The sequence below is a fragment of the Pteronotus mesoamericanus genome, unplaced genomic scaffold, assembly GCF_021234165.1.
Source record: "Pteronotus mesoamericanus isolate MK-2021 breed Mesoamerican mustached bat unplaced genomic scaffold, CSHL_Meso_final scaffold_582, whole genome shotgun sequence".
Classification (NCBI taxonomy): domain Eukaryota; kingdom Metazoa; phylum Chordata; class Mammalia; order Chiroptera; family Mormoopidae; genus Pteronotus; species Pteronotus mesoamericanus.
Genome location: NW_026555323.1, coordinates 959,176 through 974,192, shown reverse-complemented (window position 1 = coordinate 974,192; position 15,017 = coordinate 959,176). Strand labels below are relative to the sequence as shown.

At 49.1% G+C, this 15,017-nt stretch overlaps 1 protein-coding gene across 2 annotated transcripts in view; it reads right to left on the bottom strand.

Moving 5' to 3' along the window:
* The window catches only part of OCA2 (OCA2 melanosomal transmembrane protein), a 139,012-nt gene that overhangs the window by 58,235 nt on the left and 65,760 nt on the right, over positions 1 to 15,017 (bottom strand). The window lies entirely within an intron of this gene.

Genomic DNA, 15,017 nt, shown 5'->3' with positions numbered 1-15,017 from the left:
AGAAAACATTCCATTTTACATAGGTTGTTGACTAGGTTGGCATGAAGTTATTAACGGTGTTCTTGTTATTCTGTTCCTGTCTGTAGGGTCTGTGCTAATAGTCCGTTTTTATTGCTGACTTGGCTGGTCTGTGTTCCTCAGCAGCTAGAGGTTCGTTAATTCTTTTGATTTTTCTTTTTTTAGATCTTCCTTTTTTCTATTATGAGTATTTAATCAGTAAATTTCCCCTTTCAGCCTTTAGCTGCATCCAACACTTTTTGTGTTTTCCTTCACTGACATTTATTTTAGAATATTTTCTCATCTCCGATGCGTGACTTGATTAGAATCATGCTGCTGAATTTCAAGACATGGAGTTTCCTGAGAGATCTGATTGTTACTGGAGCCTGCTTTGAATTTGCTGCGTTCAGAGTGTACATCCCGTATCTTGTGATGATCCCACCTTGGAGGGTTCACACGCGTATGGCGGGGGGGGGTGCGTCAAATGGCGCACTCTGCAAATGTCACCAACATCAAAACGGTTGAGTGTTGCTCACGTTTTCTGTGGTTTCCATGACCTTCCATCCAGGTGGTCTGTCAATTTCTGAGAGAAGAGAGAGAGAACCTTCTATGGTTGTGGAGTTGTCTACTCTGCTTTCATTTTGTGAATCAATTGTTTTTCTGAGGCTTTATTAGGAAAATTTATCAGCATTATGTCTTCCTGAGAAGCTGCCCTTTGTCATTATTAAATGCCCCCTCATTACCTCCAATAACACGATTTGTCTCTTTTATGCCACTTCAGCCTTTATGGGACTGTTGGCAAACGATATATTTTTCTGCTCACTCGTGTTCATCCAAACTGCATCTTTACATTAAAGTTACATCTCTTGTGGGCAGTGCCTGTTTGAGTCTTGCTTTTATATCCGGTCCCTCAGTATTTTCTCATTGGAAGGCTGCTTTTAGCGTAACCCTTGATGCTGCTGCATTCAGCAAACTTGTTTATTGGTGGTTCATTCCCTCTATTTTTATTCATCTGTCTACCCACTTTCCTGCTTTCTTTGGGGTTACTTCAACATTATGTTATTTTTATCACTGGCTTTTTATCCAAATACTTCCATTATATTTTTAGTAGCTTCTCCAGGGATTATAAAATACATACCTGGCTTTTCTACAGTCTGCTCAACGTGAATCCTTTATTGCATCAAGCAAAACATGTAAGACTTGAAATGACGCAGGTCCTCTCCCTGTCATATGTACATCATCAACTGATATCACAATTCTCACCAGAAAATACTGTGACTTACACTTTCAACAGCCATTAAAGCACCTCAGAGGAGGAAAAGGTGTTTTATACATTTGCCTAACTAGTTACTACTTCTCTTGTTCTTCCTTTGTTCTTTTTTAATTTTTAATGGATTTTTATTGTTTTTTATTTCATCTTTATTGTATTTCTTTCCATTACCATTAAGTCCCTTTATACCTCCTTCCCCCGGCAATCACCACGCTGTTGTTCCCATCCGCGAGTCCTTTTTAATTTATCAGTTTTTAAAGAGTGAAAGAGAAACGTGAGTCGATTGCCTCCGCTACACCCCCGCACCGGGGATCGAACCCCCAGCCTTTCAGTGCACAGGATGACGCTCCAACCAACTGGGCCACCCGGCCAGGACCCCATCAGGATTTTTATAGATATTTGCAGTATATTTTCAACTTCTGACCTTCGCATCTGGTTCCATTTGCTGATTTCTGTTTCTTTCCTAGGAAGCCCTGTGTTTTCATTTATTTCAAATGTGTTTTCTTTACCTCATCCAGCATAGTTCTAAGAGCTACTTTAAATTCCTTAGTCACTTCAACATCCGGGTCTTCCTGGGGCTGAGATCTGTTCATTGTCTTTTTCCCTTGAGAATTGAATACACGTCCCTCACTCTCCGTAGGCTGAGTCCTTCAGGACTCCCTGCTGGATATGGTCCATAGTGAGATATATAGATTCCAGGTCCCTTTAGAATCTTCTAGGGAATGCTGATTTTTGTTTGTTTGGTTTGGTTTAGAGGTTAGGCCGGGGCCGCAGCCGCTGCTGTCCCGGTTCACACATCCAATGACAGCCCAGGTTTGCCTCGCACGGGCCTGGGGCCGCCGTCCCAGATTTTTGCAGAGTCTCCAGCTTCTGCCGCCTTCGCTAGGCCTTGCCCTGTGGCTCTGTGCCTGTTCGGCACCCACCTCATCCGGGAGGTCGTCAGAGGCGTGTGCGTGGATGGCTCTCACCTCAGACACATCTGAGCCTTTGCTACGCTGGTTGAGGCCCATTCCACACACGAAATTAGACTTGTACAAACTCATGCCCAGAAACGGGGTGGGGCCCCTCTGTCTCTCTTCCGAGGTCCCCCCGCTGTCTGGCCCACAGGCGCTGCTTGTCCTGGCTCCTCTGCGCGGGACAGCAGGGATGAGCCATCTCCGTCAGCGCGCCACCTGCCCCCGCGCCCCTAAAGTCTGCCCTGGAGGGAAACGCAGGAGAAACAGGGAAACCGCCCCTGAAGGGTCCCTTCCCCAGGCATCAATGCCCCTCTGCTTGGTTTCGTTTATTTTTCAGAATCTAGGGATAGTTGATTTTTGTATTTTGTCTGCTGTTTCCGAGGGAGGATAGGATTTTCACAGGTTCACACCCCCCAGAGAAAAAGAGAGCCTCAACCTTCTTTCTTTTTAAAAAAAAAAGATTTCATTTATTTACTTTTAGAGAAAGGAAGGGAGGAAGAGAAGGAGATAAACACCAATGTGTGGTTGCCCCTCGCACGCCCCCTACTGGGGACCTGGTCTGCAACCCAGAGCTTATGCCCTGACTGGGAATCGAACCTGAGACCCTTTGGTTTGCAGCTCGGCGCTCAATCCACTGAGCCACACTAGCCAGGGCTCAATCTTCTTTCTTATTATGAAAGCCAGTTAACTTGTAGATTTAAAAGGATTAAGCAAGCCACTTCTGGTGCCAAATCCACCCCCACCCCAGCTGACTTTTGTACCCATAATCACCACCAGGGACCTGGGCGTGGCACAGAAAGGGCCCCGTGTCCCCCTTGGAGCCCTCCACAGGGTGAGGCACAGATTCTGGATGAAGAGGGACAAATGCCGGTCAGCCTGGCCCCTGTCACATGGAGAGGAAGCCTGTAAAATCGTCTCTGTGACAGCAACTGCACAGGATGTCCGCGTTCACAAGGCCAAGTAGGAAGTTCAAGTGCTCTGGTGGGAGGGGGCCTTTAATCAGACGCCCTTTGCTCTACTTTTTTTCCTGCCTGGTTTTTCCTGTTTCATGATACCCTATGTCATTTTGAAACTGTCTCCGTCAAAATCTGACCTGAGCAAAAAAACTCGGATTTTTCAAACCTCTAAAACTGACTGAAAGTTCTCACGAGTCTCACAGCTGACATACTCAATTATTTTCACAAACATTGGAATATGTTATAAATGGGAATAATTTCCACTGAACTTGCATTACACCATTATTTTTTAAGACTGTCAGAGCTCGGTTTGAAACAGATTATCAAAACCGATAAAGAGCTTGTTAGGGATCTTTTTTGCTCCAGACATTTAAAATAAAAACGGCCCTGGCCAGGTGGCTCAGTTGGTTGGAGCATCGTCCTGTTCACCATAAGGCGGCAGGTTCAATCCCGGGTCAGGGCACGTACAGGAGACAGCTGATCAGTTTGTGTGTGTGTCTCCGCACCCCTAAAATCAATAAACGTATTCTAGGGTGAGGATTAAAAAAAACTGATAAGAAGCTTGTTAAGAATCTTTTCTACAACAAACATTAAAAAATGAAAACGTCTATGTGTCCCCTCTCCCCGGGATGCCTGTCTTCCCAGGGACCACACTGACAATCCTGTCTGCAAGGTGACGTCACCCCCGGGAGGCTCGGCGACAGGACAGCAGCACCCAGATGACCCTCACGCTCATGTGCGTGCAGCAGAGCTCGCTGACCAACCCCCGTCCTCTACAAATAAACCTCTCCTCATGCTGGTCCCCGACCCTGGAATCAGAAGGCGTTTAAAGGCATCTGCAGTTTAGACACCTCATCAAAGATGACTTACAAACAGATGACGGACGTATGATAAAATGCTCGATGTCACTCATCATCAGAGAGCTGCAAATTAAAACCACAATGAGGTATCGCCTCGCACGTGTCAGAACGGCCACCATCAATAAATCAACAAACAACGCGCGCTGACAAGGATGTGGAGAAAAGGGAGCCCTCGTGCGCTGTTGGTGGGAATGCAGACCGGCGCAGCCGCTGTGGAAACCAGTATGGAGTTCCTCAAAAAATCACAAAGTAACTGCCACATCTCGGAATATATCTGAAGAAATCCAAAATACCAATTCAGAAGAATATATTCACCTGTGTGTTCACTGCAGCGCTATTCACAATAGCCAAGATATGGCAGCAGCCCAAGGATCTATGATAGATAAATGGATAAAGGAGACGTGGTGCATGTATACAATGGAATAGTACTCAGCCATTAAAAACAATGAAATCTTGCCCTGGCTGGTGTGGCTCAGTGGGTTGAACACCAGCCTGCAAACCAAAGGGTCAACGGTTCGATTCCCAGTCAGGGCTCCAGTTGGGGGTGGTGCAAAAGGCACCTGGTCAATGTCTCCCTCACACATCGATGTTTCTCTCATTCTCTTTCTCCCTCCTTTTCCCATTCTCTAAAAATAAATAAATAAAATCTTTCTTTAAAAAAGAAAAAGAATGAAGTCTTGCCATTGGCAACAGCATGGATGGACCTACGGGGTGTTATGCTAAACGAAATCAGCCACACAGAGAAAAACAAATACCATATGATTTCACTTGTATGAGGAAGCTAAAGAGCCGCATAAACGAACAAACGAAACAGAAACAGACTCATAGACACAGAGAGCAGAGTGATGGATGCCAAGTGGGAGCGGGGTTGAGGGGCTGGGGGAAGAAAGGCAAGGGATTGAGAAGTACAGACGGGTAGTTATACAATAGTCACGGGCATGTAAAGTACAGCACAGAGAATAGAGTCGATAATATTGTAACAACTAACTGTGCTGCCCGGTGGGGACTGGAAGTATCAAGGGGATGGGCCACTCTGTAAAGTATATGATTGACCACTATGCTGTACACCTAAAACTAATACAAAATAATATTGAATGTCAACGACAATTTTAAAATGAACAAAGGCATCTATAATGTAAAAACTAATCCTATTTTTGTATTCCGTGAAGGAGAAACCCAGAAGCGACTTAAATGATTATGGAAAAACACCAAATTAAAGAAATAAAATTTAGCCCTGGCTGGTGTGGCTCAGTGGATTGAGTGCCAGCCTGTGAGCCAAAGGGTCACCGGTTCAATTCCCAGTCAGGGCACATGCCTGGGTTGTGGGCTTGATCCCCGGTTGGGGGTGTGTGAGAGGCAACCAATCGATGTTTCTCTCACACATTGATGTTTCTCTCCCTCCCTTTTTCTTTCCCTTCCCCTCTCTCTAAAGAAATAAATAAAATACTTTTGGGGAAAAAATGGCGGATGGCCAAGGAGGATTTGGGAGGCTTCCATGAAGGCTGTTTGGAATTTGGCATGAGTTACACCCATGAACATGAAATCATTACACGCGGCCTCCCAATTAGAGCCTTTATCCTATTATTAGCACTGTGATTACTTTCAGTGACAGAGCCTGGGCACAGCTAAAGATGTCCCTCTGGCAGAGAAGCAATTAAGTCCTGTCGCACAGGAAGCCTCTCCAAACCTCCTGGACACCCGAGGAAGGAAGAAGCTACAAAGCCTGAGCGTGCCTGCCTGGGGAACTCATTGTTTAGGAAACAAGAAATCACTAAAGTTTTAGAGAGCAAATTTTTTTTTGTTTTGTTTTCTATCAGAAGATTCTGATAAAAATAGTCTCACAAGAAGCCTTCCTAGATGAATCTGTCTGACCTGTCTGAGGACCACTCTCCACACAGCACCTGTGACAACTACAATGACTGTTGTACCCCTGGACATGCAATTTGATTTACAAACGTAAGTATTTTATAAATGTGAAATCCTTGTAAACCAATATTGTATACAGCTCAGTTCCATTCATTTTTTAAATCCTTACCTGAGGATATGATTATTGATTTGAGGGGAGTAGGGGAGAAAGGGAAGCATGATGTGAAAGAGAAACACTGATCGGTTGCCTCCCATATGTGCCCCTGATTGGGGGTCGAACCCGCAACCTTTTGGTGTACAGGACGACGCTCCAACCAACCTAGCCACCTGGCTAGGACCCATTCTTTTTTGATTGGTCTGACAAATATTTATTGAGCATTTCCTATGTGCGGGCACTGTTAGGCTCACTGGGGATTCGGCAGTGACCACGAAGCACACATTTGCTGATTCCTGGGGCTTCATGTTCTGGTGATGGGAGACACTCAAAAACACAATTTACACACATATGTAACACACACATACGGTCACACACGAAATGTAGTCACAGCCTTTATTATAATACAAAATAGATACTAATCTGTTGGAAGGTAGGGAAAGCAGAATAAAGAGCAAGCCAGTGACTGGGCCACGGGGGCCTCTGAGGTGGACACCTGAGCAGACACAGGCAGCTCGGCACCAGCCACCAGTGTGCTCAGAAGGAGCCCCAGGTGGAGGTGACAAGTTGAACCCACACTCCTAAGCAAGGAGGCCACCAGGGCTGGGCCCAGTGAGCAAAGGCACATCGTGGAAAACAAGGTGCAAGGAAGGGCAGCCAGGTCGATCAAGGCCTGTAAGCCATGGTTGAGGCTCCACATTTCATTCCAGACGTAATATCAATGCCACGCCGCCATCAAAATCACAAAGGTTCCCCTGTTCTCAGCAAAGACTCTGAGGAAATGGGTGGTGTTTGCAGCACACAGAGGACATCTGCTGTTCAATGTTTTCCCAAGAAGACCCAAGAGCGAACTTTTCAATATCATCAGGCAAAGTGGAAGCAGTGTCTCACTCAAGATTCTCAAACCGAAAGCCCACCTGGGAAGTCACTGAATCTACTACTGCCTCTAGAAACTCTAAACAACCAACAGCTCTTGTTCTATTCTTAGGATTATAGATAAAGATGGATTTAAAAGTGTTTTTTAATATTCAAGCTAATAACTAAGGGAATACTTCCTACTTCTTAATATTACCTATTTCCAAACACTGGATCAAGAGATGCAAAGAAAACTGAACAATATATTACATTCAGGACTTCCAGTCAAGATGGTGGAGTAGGTATACACCATACTCGTCTCCTCCCATGACCATGTCAAAATATCAGTTAAATCATAGAACAATCAACCTGGAGAACCACCTGAAGTCTAGAGGAACCAAAGTTATAAGTAAGGCTAGAAAGAAGCCACATTGAGACAGGAAAAGGGGCAGAGACTCTGAACGAGCTGGTCCCACACCCACATGTGGGAGTTCAGCATCAGAAGGGATATCCCAGCTGTGGATGTTCCCCCAAAGATATTAGGGGTCCCAGACCCACACCGGCTCCCCAACCCAGGGTTCTAGTGCTGGGAAGAGAATTCCCCATCATTTCTGGCTGTTAAAATCAGTGGGGATTATGGCTGAGTGAGACTGAGGCTTCTGGAGTCCCAGGCAATTCCTCTTAAAGGGTCCACACACAGACTTACTTGGACTCATGTGCTCTGAGCTCCAGCATTGAAAGTCACCGGGAAATACACAGAGGAACTGCGTTGTCTGGCTTCAGGGTGAGAACAAGAGGGGCAGCTTTCTCCCAGACAGAAATGCAGGCAGAGGCCATTGTTCCTTTGCTGTGCCCTCCCCCACTGAGCTACCCGGTTCAGGTGGCCACCAAATCTAAGCCTCCATCAAACTTACCCCATCCTGGTGATTCCCTGAGACCTCACCCCACCCACCTCTCCCACGGGCCAGAACCTCTTTCAGTGGCTGTTACACACAAGCGGCCTTCCTTGGCCCATGCTGTGGACTTCTCTAAAATCTCCCAAAGGTCCACAAACCCCAAACAAGCAGCATCTGGCCTCGGCTTGCCCTGTACTTCTTGCAAGTGGCCCCAGGCCCTATACTAGTGGCAGCCGGCTTTGGTTCACAGCCTGGCCTCTCACAGGCACCTCCAAGCCCAGCACAGGTGACAACCAGTTGCAGATCATTCTGTAGCACCTCCCCGGTGGCCCCAGGCAGGGCCCAGGCAGCAGGTAACCTTGACTTGCACCTCCCAAGAGGCCCCAGAACCTGGTGGCCACCTTCAGAGCTCACCAGAGCTCCACCCAACCACCTCCACAAATGACACACTGAAGGGCACACTCCGCAGGCAGTAGAGTCCTTGTAAAGCAAATCCCACTCCCTGGGGCCAGTGCCCAGCAACACTTTCTCTACTGTAGCCAAGGCCGGTCCTCACAGCCAATCAGCCAGAGAGTCAGTCCCTCCCTCCACAGTGCCAGCAGCCACCAGGGCTCAACCACAGCAGGAAGGCACATGCAAGCCACCCAAGGGACACCCCTGGAGCCCTGGGCTCAGGAGACCAGGGAGACTGCACCCCTGGGCCCTGCAGGACACCTGCCACATACGGTCACTCTCTAACGAGCCTGTGAGACAGAGCAGCCCTAACTAATACACAGAAACAAACGCAGGGAGGCAGCTGAAGCAAGGAGATGAAGAAACATGTCCCAGGTGAAAGAAAACTCCAGATAAAGAACTAAACAAAACAAAATGGAGGCAAGCAATGTACCAGATGCAGAGTTCAAAACACTGGTTCAAAAAATACTCAGTGAAGTCCTGGCTGGCGTGGCTCAGTGGAATGAGAGCCAGCCTGTGAACTAAAGTGTCACCGGTTCGATTCCCAGTCAGGGCACATACCTGGGTTGCGGGCCAGGTCCCCAATAGGGGGTGTGCGAGAGGCAACCACACACTGATGTTTCTCTTCCCTCTTTTTCCCTCCCTTCCCATCTCTAAAAATAAATAAATAAAATCTTTTAAGAAAAGAAAGAGATGTTCAGCGATCTCAGGGGGAACTTCACCAAAAAGACAGAAAAGCATAAACTAGAACCAGACGTAAACGAAGAATACAGCAGCTGAAATGAGGACCACATTAGAGGGAATCCACAGTAGAGTAGATGAAACAGAGGACTGAATCAGCGATTTGAAAGACCAGGTAACAGAAAGCACCCAACCAGAGCGAAGCGAGGAGAGGATGGCGTTAGGAAAGGAATTGGCTGTAGAAGCCAGAACTGAAGAGCTATGCGTCTCATCCTTCATTGCTTCTTCCCCACCCCGGCCTCCAATCTTGTGCAAAATAGTTAACGCCTAAGTTTCAGGAACAACCAAATCAACATCACCCCATGCTGCACCGCAGCTGATGAGATGCTGCACCACTCGTGTTGGGGACCAGTGACGTCGTGCTGGACGAGGATATGGCTAGATCCAAACAAGCACAAGGGGAGGACCGGGACAGAGACCACACTGGCCCTCAGACTTCTCCCTGGGAGCCTGGGTCCCTGCTCTGACCCCATCAAGCTCTCTGCCTTCCAGTTGCGTGGGTCCAGCCCATGAGAGACCCAGGCAGGTCCTGACAGATGGGAAGAATAAGACCGGCAGGGTAGCCCACTGCGGTGGGCTTCTCCGCACCATCCCAGGGCGAGCCAGCCTGGAAATATGGCCCAAGGAGAGTTCAAGCGCTGGGGCGAGGGGAGGGCCACCGTTCCGGCAGCAGCCTGTGACCCCGTGACCCACGGGGACCTGCAGTCAGCGTCCACCCGACTTCCCAAGAATCTCTGCCATTTCTCACCAGCTAGGCCTCCTCACAGGGACAATGTGTCGCGGCTGCTTCTTTGTGAGAGCGTAGTTCATTGAGATCCGTTTTTCCAGGGCCACGTGGCTGTCTCATCCCCGATCCGTCCCCCTCCTCCCAGAAGGCAGCCGGAGCTCTGCGAGTGCCTGTGTGCACACGCGTGCAGTTGGACTCTTCTCCCAGCTGTCGCACAGACCGCAGCCTAGGTGGGGACTGTCCCAGGCATGCGGTGGCCCAGCCCAACACCCCTCCAGTGTGCAGGGCTCTGAATGGACTCAGCCGGCCCCGGGGAGCCTGAAGCCCTGAACCCAGGAGGGGCTGTGGCGGGACGGACGACCGCCATCCGAGGCGGAGGGGAAGGAGAAATTCCTCCCTCCGTCAGGACTTGCTTTGGGAGCGAGGTGGCCAGCGCCCCATGTGGAATCCTGGGCAGAACCTGCTCTCTCTTCTCCCCAAGTGGACTGAACATCCAGTGGCCGGCCCTGGCCCCAGAGCCCACACAGGCACCTGCTCACCTGGTGGTGGCCTGCGTAAGTGGCATTCTCCACCCCCAACGGTGAGGCCCTGTAACAGGGACAGCCCGGTGGCTTCTCAACATCAGGCAGCAAGGAAGACAAAGGGCGGCCGCCTGTGAGAGCCCGTGTGAGTCTTTAGCGCCCCCTGGTGGCTGCAGTGAATTTGCGCGGAGCGGACTCGTGCGGCGAGGCCGGCGGCGCACCCGGGGCGCCAGCCTCCGCTGGCAGCACAGCCCGCCCTGCGGCTGCTGTGACGCTAAAAACAAGGCAGACTTTTCCGTGAAGCCCGCCCAGCCCTCAGCAATCACCCTGTTGTCGCAGCTGGTACGGAGGACCTCACAGCGGCCGCTCTGGGAGCTGTACGCCCACGGGAGCAACAGCATGCGCCCCAAGCCCACGGTCCCCCTTCTCGGCCCTGAGCTGTCCTCGCACTTCTTGGTGAAATAGTCCAGGGCTCATGGATTCCCCCACACTCGCCTCCGCACCGCTCCCGTTACGCTCATCTCCTGATTCCAAAAGAGCCTGGCTCAGAATGCATTCACTGGAAGATGGAAGGAGGATTTAAGTAATTTCCAACCCCCACGCATTCAGTAGAAGGGGCCTTCTGTTACCGAAAGAGAACGCCCGAGAAATCCCTGTTCCCCTAGGTCCACCTCCCCCGCCCCGCCCTATCTCCACCCCACCCCGCCCCCAACCCCACTGCGCCCCACCCCTCCTGCGCCCCCTCCCCCCAGCCCAGCGGGGACGCACTGCCGCCCTTAAGGCCTTTGGGACGGTCCAGAGAGACGGAAACCCCGGGTCCTAATGGAAAACTCTGGAAAAAAACTATTTACACGTGCATTAATTACTACCCGGGCCCACTCTCTCGTGCTCAGCAATTAATTTTTAATATTCGAAGAACACTTCTTATACATAAGAAGGTGTCTTTTCGTTCCAGGGGAATTTTAAATTACTATTATATCCCGCTTTCCCTGTCGCCCCCTTGGAATGACGTGCGGCACAGAGACGCTTCCGTGCGCGAGACACTGGGGTTGGCGCTCCGAGGAGGGGATGTTCACAGAGATAAATATTCTTAAACGGTGCTGGCTCTACGGCACGAGAACGTAACATTTACCGCGACGCCCTCGGAGAGGCTTAAACTCTGTCTCGCCCTTTATTTCGCACCGGTGTGCGTCCCAGTCGCAGCTCCCTTCCGATTTCCTGCGGACTCTGCGCGCGCGCCCAGCAGGGCGCGGGTCAGTCCGCGCATTCCCCGCGTCCTGAACCCCTGGCCTGGCCAGCACGGGGCCCAGGCCGGCCAGGCAGCAGCCCTGCGCTCCAGGCGCGGCGGCCGTTGGAGGAACAGCCCGGAAGGGGGCGCTCGCCAACGCGGGGCGCAAGATCTTGGGGAGCCAGCCTTTCCGGAGGAGACGCCCCAGGTGCCCTTGAAAGACGAGGAACTGCAGGGCGCTAAGCGCGAGATTCACGGCGACCTAGACCCAGGGCGACCTCAGGGCGCTGCTCTGCGGGGTTCGGTGGGGGAGGGAGACGGGGCGTCCAGGTCGCGCACCCTACAGAGCCCGCGGGCCGGCGCGCGGCCTCCAGGTGGGCAGAGACCCCGCGGGAAAGTGCCTCCTTGGTCATCGGAGCGCAGGATACGCGAGTGACGGGTCCCTTCTACTGCCAAGGGTCCCCTCGACACACACTCGCGGGGCACACCGCGTAGCAAGGTCACAGGGACACGCCGGGTCCCGCCCGCAGCCCCCACCGCCCCGCGCTGCGCGCTCCGCTTAGACCTCCGCGCGCCCGCGCCCGGCCGGAGGCCACCCGCTCCACGTTAGATTGCCGGGCGGTGGTTCTCTCCTAGGAACTGGCCACGGGGCAGCTGGGGACACACGGCACTGATGGAGCTGCCTGACTTTCAAACTTCCTCCCCAAAAGGTAAGGAAAACAAGAAGGAAAAAACAAACTACACCAAACCAGGCCGTCCACATAACTGAAGACGGAGAACACCCAACGCGCAGTGTGTCTATACCCTTAAAAAGAAAACAGCGCCAAGCCCCCTCCTGCTACCTCCCGCTACCTCACCCCCCCTCCCCAACGAGCCTTCACCGAGAAAACCCCCAGCGAGACAGAAAAGGCCGGGCTCAGGGTTAGGCCCAGGGCAAGGGAGCCGCTTCTTGTTGGGAACTAAACGATCAAAGTGGAGTCAAGTCAAAGCGCCTGCACTTTGCTCTGCCCGCAGAAGAGGGTGCCATTCAATAGGAATTGATAAAAACAAACAAACAAAAAAACAACAAAAAACAGGCAAACCCAATAGCATTAAATTTACAAGAGAAAAGGGAAGGCATGTATGCAGAACTAGCAAGATAACCACAGGAATTGAAATTGAACACAAGAAAACATCAGAAATTGAAATTGAACACCTATCAACTCTGGAAACTGTCCACGAAGCGGAAGAAAACGTCACGGCCACATTTCAAACTGAACAGAACATGCTCCAGCGGACGCTTGAAAACGCAATCATGTGCATTTCCGTCAAATCAGTAACAACATGTAAATAAATCACACAGAAGAATGAAGAGTTAGTTGGATGTAGGAGCAGCGTTTTTTAAAAATCCAAAGATTTCTCAGAAATGAGGGGAAAATTACAAGATGCCTAAGGGAGTGTAGACATAAATGAGAATTAAGAAAGGCATCAAAACAACCAAGAGAATAAAATGGAGAAGTATAGTATTTGTTTATTGGAGCCTCCAGATAAGAAAAACCACCGTAGAATCCACTAAAATCTCTGCTTCTTAGTCAGACCTTAAAGGTTCTACTAGTGACTGGTACTTTGAAAGTGAGATTGGATTGAATGATCCTGGATAAAGGAGAAAAAGGAATAAACTTAAAAAGTGGAAAGTCAGAACTCATCAAATTATCTTTTTTAAAAAGATTTTATTTATTTGTTTTTAGAAAGAGGGGAAGGAAGGGAGAGACACAGCGATCGGCTGCCGAGCGCACGCTGACCCAGGATAAGCCGTTAATTCAGGCACGTACCCTGACCGGGAATTGAACCAGTGACCTTTTGCTTTGCAGGATGATGCTCCACCAACTGAGCCACACTGGTCAGGGTTTGTCAAATGATCTTAAAAGTTGTGGGGGCAGGCACTTTGGTGCCTGAGAGCACTTCCTAGTGGTACCCAAACAGTGCGTAATAGACCTACAGCATTTTCAAGAAACAGTCTGTAATGGTCTCTCTGCTGGAACAATATTTTGTTGGAAAACATGAGATTGAGGGAAACATGCTGCTTTGAAAAGTAATTATGCAAAAAGAGCTCTGAGAAGCTTGTGAGAAATCGAGGAAATAAGAAGCAAAGCTAAAAGCAACTGACATTTTTCGGACCTCAGATTCGCTGTGCTTACAAAATCAATGCCAGATTGATTGCCTCGCATTTCCCCGTTCACTCATCTGCAATTTGAAAAGCTGGTACATCCCAAAGCAGGTCAAAATATTGTTAACTGCAATTTATTTTAGGAAGGCAAGGCAAAGTTACCCCTGGAAAACCTTTATTGCAACCAGGAAAATACAAAGTGGTCATAAATATGGTGAAAAATAATTACTGGTTCCTTTCTGAATCCGAAACTGACTTCCACGAAATCCTTTAAGAGTTAAAAGAATAGAAGCATAAACAGAAGTACATGGAGACAAACACGTAAGAACAAAGAAATTAAACATCAGTGGAGGACAGTTTTGATGTGACTAATGTAATTTAGTTATGTTTTCACTGAAATTTAACATTACTTTTACCATATAATATATTCCTACAATTAAAAAAAAAAAAAAAAAAAAAGACTGACTACAGCCCTGACTAGTGAGGCTCAGTTGGTTGGGCATCATCTGGCAGCATGAAAGGTCGCCGGTTTGGTTCCCCATCGGGGCACATGCCTGGGTTGCAAGTTCGATCCCCAGTCAAGGTGGGTACAGGAAGCAAATGATCAATGTTTCTCTGTCCCATCAATGTTTCTCTCCCTCTCTTTTTCTCTCCTTTCCTCTCTTTCTTAAGTAAATAAATATTGCAGCATCTACCCTGTGAACACGCAGCATAAAATTGAGAAAAATACACCAAAATCCTAAGGAAATAGCAATCTACACCTCAAGTAAGCATATCATTCGGGAAGAGACTTTCGCAGTCATGAAACCAGTAACCGGAACGTTGCCCTCCACACTTGATGTGTTCGGTGTGGAAAGGACACTTGGAAGAGAAAAGGTGACATTTTTGAGGAGAGAACAGAGGACACAGGCTGTAACTCACAGCTGCCCTGAGAGACGGGCAGAGCCCACAAGAGTCACGCAGTTACATTCCCACAGCCCATTGTGAGCGGAGACGCAAATGTCAGAGAGTCGGGACTGTCTTACAAACAGTGAGAAAGAGCAAGTGAGAGGTTGTCGCCTAGAGAGGGTTAGGAACTCAAGGGTTAGTCACCCGCAAGTTCAGGTGATTAGCGTGAGACATTTGGAGAACTTGAGGGAACTTCGACATCCTTAACCCTGTGCATCTGAGGACACAAGTGTATAAGTCAAGTCTCAAGACTGAAACGCTTTCTGAATGATTTTGTAACAACTATAATTAAAACGATACATGCTGGTCACTCTTTTCTCTAAGGCAGCCTTTTCCACGGTGACATAGAATATGCAGGGAAATGTCACACCAAATCAAATAAGTCATCAAACTGTTACCCCGTAAACTTGCTGGAAGAACGCATTTTGCTCTAAACGCAGCTT